At 40.2% G+C, this 12495-nt stretch overlaps 1 protein-coding gene across 2 annotated transcripts in view; it reads right to left on the minus strand.

Moving 5' to 3' along the window:
- TAF1B (TATA-box binding protein associated factor, RNA polymerase I subunit B) overlaps nt 1–12495 on the minus strand; it is a 44388-nt gene that overhangs the window by 15059 nt on the left and 16834 nt on the right. The window lies entirely within an intron of this gene.

Raw genomic sequence — 12495 nt, forward strand, 5'->3', positions numbered from 1 at the left:
GAGCTTTGGGCTGCAGGTGTAAGCTGAACCTAACAGATCACATCCCAGCAAGACACATCACAGCAAAGAGTTGGAAGGCTTGAAGGTTAGGACTGAAGAGACCAGAGAGCATTTCTAGCCCTGGAAATTCTTATCCGTCACCACATACACCTGCCTAATTCTGAAGGAGGTCTGATTTCATACAGAAAATCCCTTATGCTGCAAAATCTTGTATGAACTGGGAGGGTTAAAACAAACAGAACACCCAAATTCCACACAACAAGCACAGTAAATACCAGAACGATACTAGGAAAAAGCAAAATACAGCAAAGCAGCAGCCGTCAGAGCCACAGACCAACACCATAGCTGAGGCTCAAAGGGAGCCAAGGAAGTCATCTGGTTCAATCGTGGACCAACTGGGTCCAACCTAGAGCAGGTTGCCCAGGCCTACACCCAGGTAGCCTCCAAATTGATAAATTTTATCACTTTCTACCTAGCTATGCATCTTTCCCACCAAAACAAACGAACAAAGTGATAAAACAAGCTGCAAAAAAACAACAACCCTGAACAAAAAATCAACTAGGAAAGCAAGTTTCAGAGCTGGGGCTTCCTTTCAATGAAAGCAAAGCCTCCAGCAGCTCATGGTTAAGCCCCAAGGTAGGAGTCCTTGGACAAGAGGGGATTAGACCACACACCACACATTCTCGATGCACAACTTTCACGTACTCAATCACAAATTAAAAGATTTTGCATTACTTATTTGCAGTTGTGTTTCTGTGTTAAATACTAGGACAACTCCCCAGTCCATCAGCACATGGAGTTACTAAGCTGTCACTTTGTTTCGAGAACCTGGGAAACACTCCACATATAAAACTCAGTTACAAACCCTTGAGGGCACTTAATAATTTCAGGAAGACTGACAGAAAACCCTTTTAAAGTCATGCCATCTGATAGCCCTTTCAGGTGTTTCGCAAGCTGGAATTTCTTCAAGACTGATCAACAATGCTGACAGAGCCCATAACTCGTCCAGAATGGGTACAGAGGTTACTGAGAACTTCTCTTAACAGCATTGTCTTGAAAATCTTTTGTACCTCATTCTCACACATGACAAACAAGGTAACTTCAGGTCTTCTACAGAAAGCAGCGTGGAAGATTACTACTACTTTATGGTTTTCTTTTTTCTCTCTGCCCAACTCCAGCTTTGCATAGGAAGAAGAATACATAATGCTTAGTTGGTAAAGATGTATCTAGTATAAGACTTTCATTATAATATACACTCATTACACTATTTAAATTAGTTGCATTTATCGTTCAAAATTACATGAAATTTTTCACCCATGTTAGAAAAGAACCACCCGGTTTTCAGAAGCTGGTGAGCCAAACTATTAACATGATAATCAGATCACAGCAGCAGGTAATTGTTTTGGGTGAGCCAAGATTGCAGCCTCTCCTACTTGTTTGGACAGTATGAGGATGTTGCTGATCAACAAGTAGAAAACAGTATACAACTGGCTGACTTTCTAGATTCGCTTGCAGGCTCCACAGCTTCTTGTTTCAAATGTGGTCTAACTGACTCTCTTCTTAGATGACTGTATAGACAGTTTTCACCTCCTGTATCAGGACAAGAAACCAGGAGTAATTACTTATATATTCACAGTTCTGTTTATATTGTTGTGAATGTTCTATCTTTCTGAAAAGAATTGAAGAGTTGTTTCAAATCTTTTATATCTTTTTCTTTTTCCCTATTGTACTCCTTTCCAGTACTTTTCCCTAGTGCAGTTCCCTTCATCATCCATTTAATCACAAATTTCCCAAAGTTTCTTTTCTTCCCATACCTGCATGCTTTCTGAGGCTCTACCTTCACCTGTGCTGCTTGCATTCAGTAGCAGACATCCTTCTACGAGATTCCTTTAACAGCCATTTAATTCTGGAATCTACTTCCCTTTTTCATTATTGGCTTTTTATAGGTTGTTGGGGATCTCTGAAAGTTAGTCTAGATACGCTTGGAATTATCTGAATATCAGCAAACCTCATCACTTTCAAGAAGACCGAGTCAGTCTAGCCTGAATTTGAAAAACTGTGTCAAATTTCTCAAGAAATGGACTAAGAAAGGGGTTTAACCTGAAGATTTGGAAAACATCCAGTTATGAAGCTTGGATAAGAGTGTATGCAACAGAACCCAGAAGCTGGTTCATTAAAGCAAGGCACGTCCATCAAACAGAAGATATTTAGTTAAAGTTAATAAGCCCATCAGAGTACTACAAATGGGCACTCCAAGAGGGTATTCTAATGTGTGTAAACACCTCTGAACAAAGCCTGCGTTGAGACATACACTGCCAGGAACCAAGCTAGCTTTAGAACTAGCTAAGGTGAAATGAGCTATCACAGCAGTCAAGCAAGTGCTCTGCAGAGCCTGGCACACTGTGCTTTGCTTCTGCTACTCAGCTACTTCAGCTGAGCTGCATTCGTTCTCTGGAGCAGAAAGCTGTCCTCCCCTCCTTGGGTAGGATACGGCCCACCGGGCTGCACGAAGAACTGCCAATAAAGGCAATAAACAAATCAGCTGTGAAATGTACACCCAAACTAGTATTTAATGCTGAATGACCTTGTGACCTAATTGTTACGTGATACCTAACGTGATCGGAAAGCCCAAACTCCTAAGATGACTGAAGTTCATTTCCCCATGCTGGGGTCCTGCCCTCACCAATCCACTATTCTTGTGCACTTGTACTAATCTGGCTGCCCCGCTCAAATACGCACCAACAAAACTTACTGATGGATATTTTTTGTGTCTTTTTTTCCCCCTTCTGCGTAACATCTATCTGCCTCATCATCACCCCACCTGCAGCAGCATGAAATTACTGCAATAACCATCACACGCAAATTAAGTGCACTTTAATGTTTTACCATAAAACATATCTGAAGGTTTCAGAAAACCTTCAGAAATAGATAACATTCTTTTCCCTTCAGAAAACCTTCAGAAATAGATAACATTCTTTTCCCACCTAAGTGAGATGGCCAAACTAAGGTAGAGAGCTGTGTTGCAGTTAGACTCCACGCAGAGTAAAGCTAAATTCTGTATGAACAGTTTCTTTGCTGGAGTACAGGGTATATACCAGAGACAAAGGCCATTTAGAGGATGGGGACCATTACCACTGCTGTACAAAACTGTCTCAGTCTCAAATTGCTGGTGCACGTGTAAGGATTCCGGGGAGAACCACTGCTCCCTCATCCCTCCCTAGGTCATCATCGGAAGCAGAGGACCAGGTTCAATTGGCACTGAGCATGGCTTGGTACCACCATTTTAGTGTGGATGAAAGGAGCAGATGCAGTTCTCCAAACACTGATATCCATGAATCATACACAGATGCTGATGTAACAGCAAAGGGTGTGCCTGGAATTATTAAAAGGGAACCAAATGACAGGAAGAACAAAGGCAGGTGAAACTGCTACAGCTCCATTTGTACAACTGCTGAAAAATACATCGCGTGCGAGAGTTCTGCTAGGAAAGGCAAGAGACACAGGATATGCTTGAAGTTGGTACTGAGGATTGTTGTAGAGAAAAGATCCATTTTAGAAGAGGGCTCAATAAACAATGTTTACACATTGAGAGAATTAATTCTAGGCGTGCTAGGATATTTGACTGCATGGGATTGACGCAGGCAGTTTTTAGTCAAGGAATGGTACGTGAATGATGAGCCAGCAACCTACATGCAAGAGAAAGAGCTAACTGAGCATTCAGTACAGATCACGAAACCACACAAACATAGGGGCTGGAGATCATCTAGTCTAACCCCCAACAGTGTACCTTTACTGAAAAAAAAAGTTGTTTGGCTCTATTGCAGGCTTTTTAATATCCTACTTTTGCCTTGTTCATTAGGCAGGTTCCTGGCTAAAGTGGTTTTTGAATAAATGAGTTTCAATATTATTAAACCAACAGGGAGACGTGCATGAATGTTGCTCTGCTCATGCTCAAGTTAAATCCAAGCAACAAACATTTTTCTAAAAAATGTGGTCTTTCTATAAATGGAGAGAGCAATCCAGCAGGGAACTGAACTGTCATAAACATATTGAGCTACAGGACTTCAGGAACAGATTTTATTGAATTTCATAAATATTTTAGAAGGTTTGTTTTCTTTCTTCATTAAGTAATGCTTGAAGGCAGGTATGGACAAGCTAGAGTTTCTGTTACACAACAGCAAGCTCCCGTGATAAACTTGATTACAATAACCCTTTCAGCAGTGAACTTCCTCCTCAGCTTTTTTTTTTTTTTTTTTTTTTTTAATAAAAGCCTCGCCCTTGATTCTTTCCATTCTGCACTATTCTTTTTTTTGTGAACGAGTAGTACATGCACCTGCTAAAAGTGAACAAGAATACAAAATTACAAAGAAAGAAAGAAAGGAAACAAATAACAGAGAGAAGGAACCCCCCCAAATTAAGATTACAGAGTATGGCAAAAGCACTGCAGACCAAAGCAGGAATTGCTGCTTGTTTTGGAAAGTAAAAGCAGCATGGCTGATTAGCAGAATTTGTATGGCTGGAATTCTCCACCTCTTAGAAGATTTTTAAAAATAAACAAGAATGACTGGCTTCTGTGTCAATTTGAATTCCTTCAAGAGCTGCCATTAAAAACAAAAATCAGAGGGCTCATTCAAATTTCAACTGGGAGAATGGGGATCCTTCCACATCAGACAAAATGGGATTTTGCAAAAGGATCTCAGTAAATAGTTTTAGCTCAGCTACAAACAAGCCTAGGGGGTGCACATCCCAGAAGCAGAAAGCTGCTGTCATTATGACTGAACACTCTGGAAGAAAACAGAACGAATGTACTGACCTGCATTCATGAGTTAATTCATCGATTTCATCAGCAATTCCTCAGTTTGACTCAGACTCAAACTAAAATATAAACACACAGTGCACCAAAATCCAGGCTGCAAAACAATCCCAAGGGCAGCGGTTTCCTCAGAGATGTGTGATGACTTGAAGTCATGGGTATTAGCCAGGATCAGATTATGAAGTGGTACGAAATCCTTTTGAATAGGCAGCGTGAAAGAAAAACTTATTAAACAAGGTGACAGCTCCACAGGGTTTAGGAAATCTTGAGGGTTACTCATGGCAGTACCCCAGGTGCACAGTGGTGCCTTGGGGAAGTCTCTCCATCCTGGGGTCCCAACAGTAAGGGAGCAGCAGTGCCCCATTACCCACGGCCTGAGCAGAACAGCCACCACAGCACCTGATGGGCACCCAAGGACAAAACAGAGCAAATGTTCTGCAGCTGTGCTGGCTTTACCAAGCACGTGCTAAAGCAGGCTTAAACTCCCACGTTAGATGAAGAAAAGGAAAAGACAGACAAGCAGCTCATGACTTTCTGTGCATTAAACTGCAACGCTATCTTGTCATAGAAACAGTAAGCGATTAAATGATTAATAGCTACGCCCTAGCACACTTTGCAAATACCTTCAGTAATTCCTAAAATCTGCACACTCAACTTTATAATCTTAGTCACAATTCAAAGACGTGAAAGAAAGACTGTATTAGTGCAATCTGTTCACAAATCCAAGACCTATGCTTATCTTAAAAGCCAAAAAGAAACAAACAGAAGGTTGTTTAGAAGTATTACCAGTAACGTGTAAAAACACCTGTCTCCCAGAAGACCCACTATTTACCCTCACTTTTTCTCTTTTACCTTATCTTTTTCACTTCTACCTTGCCACATTTTTAGGCCAGATTTTGTGCCATTGTTCTTTCCTGCTCCTAGCGTTGGGAAGAAAAGTAGCTGGTTTTCATTAATTATCTCACAAAGTTTCACCATCCCAAAAAAGCTTCTCCAGAGCACAAAACCCACAAATTGAAACCTTAACTTTAATCCCAGAACAGCAACAAAAAGTGGCTGTACCACTTCTATCCAAGAAGATCTATTTAGCCTTGTGTCCAGCAGCAAGCAAGAGAGATGAGTGGGAAGGAATTTAAGAGCTAAGTAAGCCACAAGGACACCTTCCCAATTTTTTGTCCAGCTTCACACAGTTTGTGGCTGAGCCAACACTTACTAGTTCTGCATGCCTTTTCTTCTGTGGGCCTTGTCCAGTCACTCTCTGACCCTACTAGCACCCAGAATGTCTGACAGCAATAAGTTCCACCAATTATCCACAAGATACACAAAGAAAAATTCTCTGCTGTTTGATTCTGAACCAGCAGACTAGCAAATTTTGTCTGGTGCTTCCCAAGGAGCAATACTGGGAGAGATTCAGAATGGCTGCCATCTGAACAAAATAAAACCATCACCATTCTTTAACTTGAAAGGTAAGTAGATAAACTGAATTGTTTCTTGCCTAGGAAACCTGTATCTGCTTTTGATCATTCTTGTCACTCCACAAATCTTCTTGTTCTCCTGGGATTATTTTTTTTTTGAGAGAGGGTAAGAAAAACAAAACAACCAAAACAAAAAGAAGAAAAAAAAACAACACAAGAAACCAACCAAACAAATCAGAAAACACCCCAAAACCAACAGCAGCAAAAAAAAAACAAACAAAAACAAACAAACCAACAAATCAATCCAACCAGAATTCCATAGCATGAGGAGTATGAGGGATTATACATTAACAATGCTTCATTCTACAGTTCCTTATTAGAAGTCAGGAATTACTAGAAAATAATTCTAATATAGCTGGACTAAAACAGCTGCATGCTTGAAAACACCATGAAGGAATTGTAGAAACCCGTATAATTAAGATCATGCAGATATTTAAATTAAGGTTGGTACATGAACATAACATTGATCATATCAGCTTCCAGAGAACATTAAAACATTTCTACTTGAAAAAAAATAACTTCCTATTAGACAGACTTAATGGGCATTTCTGTTGATTCAGATACACCTTATGAGTGTACTTGGACACAAAGCAGATACTGGTGAAAAAAATATATTTCTACTTAATTGAAGCTTGTGGGTCAATGAATCACAGTCTTTTCTTAAAGAAGAGCAAAAATTAAATGCAATGCTTGCCCACTGTGATCTTTACCCACTATAATGATGCCACACAAAAAAAAAACAAAGCTTGTACTGTATCTGTCTTTTAAGTTTTTCTCCTTCCCACATAATGTCTTTGTTTCCTACTCTTCTCTCCCAGTAGTCTGAAAATAACATCAGTCAACTGCTGGATAGGATGAAAACCTTAGAAGTTTCAAACTGTATTTGCTTTATCTATATTCTCATAACAATCAAGCTGAGAGATTATGTATTTTAGTAGATGCAGAAAGGAGCAGTTTTCTTGCATGAGAAATCTGGTTAAGAAGGTAGCGGGTTTTGTTGGCTTTTTTTTCCAACTCATTCAAAGCTGTTTGCAACAGAGAAGAGGTTACTTGCCTCCATACCACAATTTTTCTACAAGGCTAACTCTCCCAACATGCTCAGCAGACCATTTTATTTTAAAAACCATCTTCAGAGTAGACAATGGCTTAATTCATCAACATGCTCATTTTAATCAATAAACTTCCAAATGGCAATGTCAAATTAATTTAGATGTCAATGTCAACTTAGAGAATGCACTGTTATCACCCATCAAATTAACAATGCCAAATCAGTCACCAAATGGTAGGCCTACTACAGACAGCAGAAAGTAGGCTCACAATCACAGGGTCTCGTTCTCATGGGGGACTTCGATCACTTTGATATTTACCAGAAGAACAACATTATCAGGCACACATGGTCCTGGAGTTTCCTGCAGTGCATGGAAGGTAACCTTCTGACACAAGTGGTGGAAAGGAGTGCTGCTGGACCTTGTTAAAAACAGGAAAGGTCTGGTTGGGTACGTGAAGGCTGAGGGCATCCTTGGATGCAGTGACTACGAGTCAGTGGAATTCAGGATCTTTATCAATGACATCAATGATGGAATCGAATGCCCCGTCCTTGGAGCCGTTCAAAGCCAGATTGGATGGGGCCCTGGGCAGCCTGGTCTAGTACTGAATGTGGAGGTTGGTGGCCCTGCATGTGGCAGGGGGGTTGGAGATTCATGATCCTTGAGGTCCCTTCCAACCCTGGCCATTCTGTGATTCTGTGATCTTGCATGGAAGAAGCAAGGCAATACACAGCATTGCCAACCAAGATTTCAGGAGAGCCAACCCTGACTTCTTCAAGGACCTACTTGGAGGCATCCCATGAGTTTCAGCGTTGGAAGGTAATGGGGTCCAAGAGAGTTGGCTGACATCCAAGCATCACTCCCTCCAAGCTCAAGATTGGTGCATCCCTAAGAGTAAGAAATCAGGTAAAGGTGGGAGGAGACCCACATGAATGAGCTAGCAGCTCATGGAAAAATTCATATGGAAGAAGAAAGTCCATGGACAGCAGAAAAGAGGTCTGGTCTTTTGGAAGTAACATAGGAATGCTGTCAAGGCAAGCAGGGATACAGTGAGGAAGGCTAAGACCGCCTTGGAAATAAAACTGACTAGGAAGGTCAAGGACAACAAGGAAGGCTTCTGTAAGTATGTCAACAGCAAAAGGAAGACTATGAAAATTGTTGGTCTGCTGCTGAATGAAGTGGATGTCTTGTTAACAGAGGACACTGAGAAGGAAGGCACAGTTACTGAATGCCTTCTTTGCTTCAGTCTTTGCTGTTAGGACTGCCCTTGAGGAGTCCCAGACCCTGGAGATAAGAGTGAGACTGTAGAAAGGAAGACTTTGTTGAGGAGGATCCAATCAGAGATCATCTAGGCAAATCTGAGACACACAAATCTATGGATCCCAATGGCATGCACCCAAAAGTGCTGAGCTGCCAAGAAGCTTTCTATCACCTTTGAAAAGTCTTGGGGAATGGGAGAGGTGCCTGAGGATGATAAGGGTAGTGAAGCACCAGAACAGGCTGCCCAGAGAGGCTGTGGAGTCTCATTCTCTGGAGATGCTAAAAACTTGTCTGGATGCTTTTCTGTGTAACCTACTGCAGGAAATCTGCTTTAGCAGGGGGTTGGATTAGATCTACGTAGGCCCCTTCCAACCCCCATGATTTCTTCAGCAAGAATTTCTGTTGAATGAGCTCATAAAATACTCAGAATACAGAAGTAGGCAGAGGAATTTCACTCCTCCTTAGACATTGGGACAAAAATCATAAAGCCCTAAAACAGTGATTCACTTCATCTACCCCTCCTAGAAGAGTACTATAATTAGGAGACTCAATCTACACCCACAACTAAAGAAACACGAGCACTTAAGAAACACTGTCAAGTTTATAAACTTCTATTAACATACAGAAACTCTGTAATGAAGCAAATGTTAATCCATCTGCTTTTAAGCTGATGAAATTGTAGATCCAGAAATAGCATCTTTGATATCAAACAATCCCGAAGTATGAAATATCATTTGCTCAGTTATGCTACATACAGCTTAGGGTACAAATCAAGGAACAAAATGAGCGTGGAGGAATTAGCCTGAAGGGCTGGATAAATACCCTTAATTCTTAACGATATTAAAAATGATCACCATGAGATTTCTAAGGCTCTTCAGTGGTCAGTTTGGCTTGGTATGAGTTTATGCCACCACTACAGTTCACCCAGAACATCAACCCCCTGGCTCCAAACACGGCAGGTGCAGCAGTGTGCTCTGCAGCCATTCCCACTAAGAGTGCTCACAGACAATGCATCATTCTCTGTGCTCTTGGGGTTTGAGTACAGACCTCATCTCCCGTGTGACAATACTGCTCAGCTACTTTGCTATGTGAGAAGTAACCCACTTCTTTTTACTGTATTTAAAAGAACAATGAAAAATAACTTGATCTTTGTTCTTAGCACACGTGGGAAGAACGACCCACATGAGCAAAATCAGCACACCAGCTCCACAAGCTTGTCCAGCCCTTGAGGAGATGGGCTGAGTGTCTGCAAAGAGAGAAGAATGAATGCTCTAGTAACAGTTTCTCTCCTATGTTCCATGTGATGTACATCAAGAAACTACATTTAAGCTACCTAATGAGAATGTAAGTGAGAGAGGTACTTGCTTTCCAAAGCCTCCAAAAGCAGATGCTATCTGTCTAGGTTTAGGCACTTCAAACACAGGAAAATATTTCACCAATGTGTGATACACTCCCGATTTCAAGAAAGAAAACAGAAGGAGCTCAAAGTATGTTACAAGTAAATGCAAACAACTGTTTCCAGCATTAATAAGCTGAGCAATAGACTAAGTTCGATATCTAAGTGATGAACGTTCTCCATTCAGTACCATAAACACAAAAAACTAGTTTTTAAGAAACCTGTAATGGTGATTCTACCTCTGGTCATAGCATACCTTCTTTATTCAATCAATCCTAATAGCATAAATTACACTAACTCCTTTACACTTTGACAAAGATTATTAGAAATTAATGAGGAATAAATGTTAAATTAGTTCTAAGATTGAGCCATTATCCTTAAAGCCTCAAGACTACAGCCAAATTCTAGTTTTTGTTGCATACAGCAGGTAACCATCAAAGTTTTTAGCAATTTTCTTTTCTTAACCCATGAGAAATCCTCCTATTTTATACTTTCCTCCAGGCTAATTGTCAGTTCTTCTGCCCCCAATATTCACAGGGAAATCAAAACCAGGAGGCGTATTAAACTTCTTAAACTCATCAGCTAAATTTACAAAACAAAACTGATTTTACTATGCTTGAACAATGCTGAGTTGATTCAAATATGCATGTGTGGTGCAACCCTATTTTATTCAAAACAGCTCTTACTGAGCAACTAAATTATTAGATGGTCACAAGGCAAAAACTGTCTACAGGTTACAAGTATTAACAACTGTATTCCCATTATAATTTTGCCTATAATCACAATAATTAGAAATAAGGGCAAAATCTGAGGTTTTGACATCTGCCATCACGGTAAAAGTCAGCAACACGTAGCCACGCTGTAAGACAAGAGATTATCATTATGGAATCATCGCAAACTTGGAAGCAAAGGGGTCCAACACTGAGCAGCACATGGATACAAATTCAAACCTTGTTCTCAGTTATAACAGTAAAATATACCAAAATCCCCAGCTCCTGCCTTAAAAGGATGTACTTTAGGCCTCTCCAAACGCAGCATCGGTTGGTCACTGCCTGACAGCTCTTGGTTTTTTGAGATAATGGGAGAACATAACAGCAGGCGCACAACTCAACAACAATCTCCTGGATAAAAGAGGCAAGAAACAGCATTGTAGATATTCTGCAATGAAATGAAAGGTGAAGGCAACTAAGCCATACAAAGCAAAGAAGGTAGACAAAAAAAAAAACATCCACCATCACCAAAAGAACCTTTAATTTCAAGGTAAATAGGCAAGCCATGAAACAAATAGGAATAAATATAAAGTTTGTTCTGTATCTGGAAGAAGAACAAGAATCCATCTTGTTAAAATAATACGGAAGGCAGAGAAAATTTATGCCTGTAAAAAAGTAAAGCAGTATCTGATAAAATGAAGTATTTCACAAAGGATAGGCCTAGGAAATTTACACACAAGAAGCTTCAAGGAAATAACCGAGGATCTCAGTTCTCTGAAACACAAATGTTGTTTTTTTAAATATCTTAAGAAATTCTGAAGATCAAAGGACACAGAAAATTAATATTAAAAAATGTAAACGGGAAGATGCAGGAACTCTACAATGATTAGCCTGGCATGGATTCTGAAGAAAATAGTACAATGACAATGGGAAAAATGGGAGCTAAAAATACCCTGTCAGTCAAACAACCTTCATAAGGTCATACGAGGAGAGAGCCAGCGGAAGCGTCAGCCCCAACAAGGAGATCTACAGGTGCTGCTTCTCTGAAGAGTATTCTCCTTGTTTATGGAAAGCTAGCTGATACAAGGGGAGCAAATAAATAAAAAGGCAGCAGAAATCCACTGGGGGACTCATGATAACACCTCAAACACAAAAACAGCTGCACCACTGGAAAAAAAAAAAACACGCAAAACAAAGAAGCAAAACACAACTGTCTTTAATATAATGGACACACATAGATACAAAAGTACTGCTAAGAATTAAAAAAATAAAAGTAAATAGAATCATAAGAACAGCAAGACAATGCAATCTATGGACTGCTATAAAAGAAGAAAGCGAGACTCAAGGAGTTTCAGTGTAGAGAAGTTTGTCTGCCATTGCTTACAGCAAGCCTTTCACAATCAAAAGCAGACAGAAACATAATAATCGAAGCTAGAGAGGATGTGCGTGTGCAGGTGTGCAAGATATGCACTCCTCTAACTCAAAAAAAATAATCATAGAATCACAGAATAAAACTCTCTGCACCAAAGAAGCACATTCTGAGAAGAGCTGAAGAGTCTTCCACCACACTTGAGAATACACTATGGTGCCTATTTCAACACCAGCACTCCTTACTTGAGGGAAAGGAAGACTCGGGATGAATGACACCTTTTCTTAGGGCACCAAATATATGCACCGCTTTTCAAGCTCTTCTTTTTCCTATCAAAACCAACATCAGATCATAAATACGAATCAAAATTTTTATTAAACTGAACACAATGGAGAACTGCCCAGAATTACTGACACAGAACAAATC

This window comes from Centrocercus urophasianus, unplaced genomic scaffold (assembly GCF_019232065.1).
Source record: "Centrocercus urophasianus isolate 14NV4802_14NV808 unplaced genomic scaffold, USGS_Curo_1.0 seq_10, whole genome shotgun sequence".
In the NCBI taxonomy this organism is placed as follows: Eukaryota; Metazoa; Chordata; class Aves; order Galliformes; family Phasianidae; genus Centrocercus; species Centrocercus urophasianus.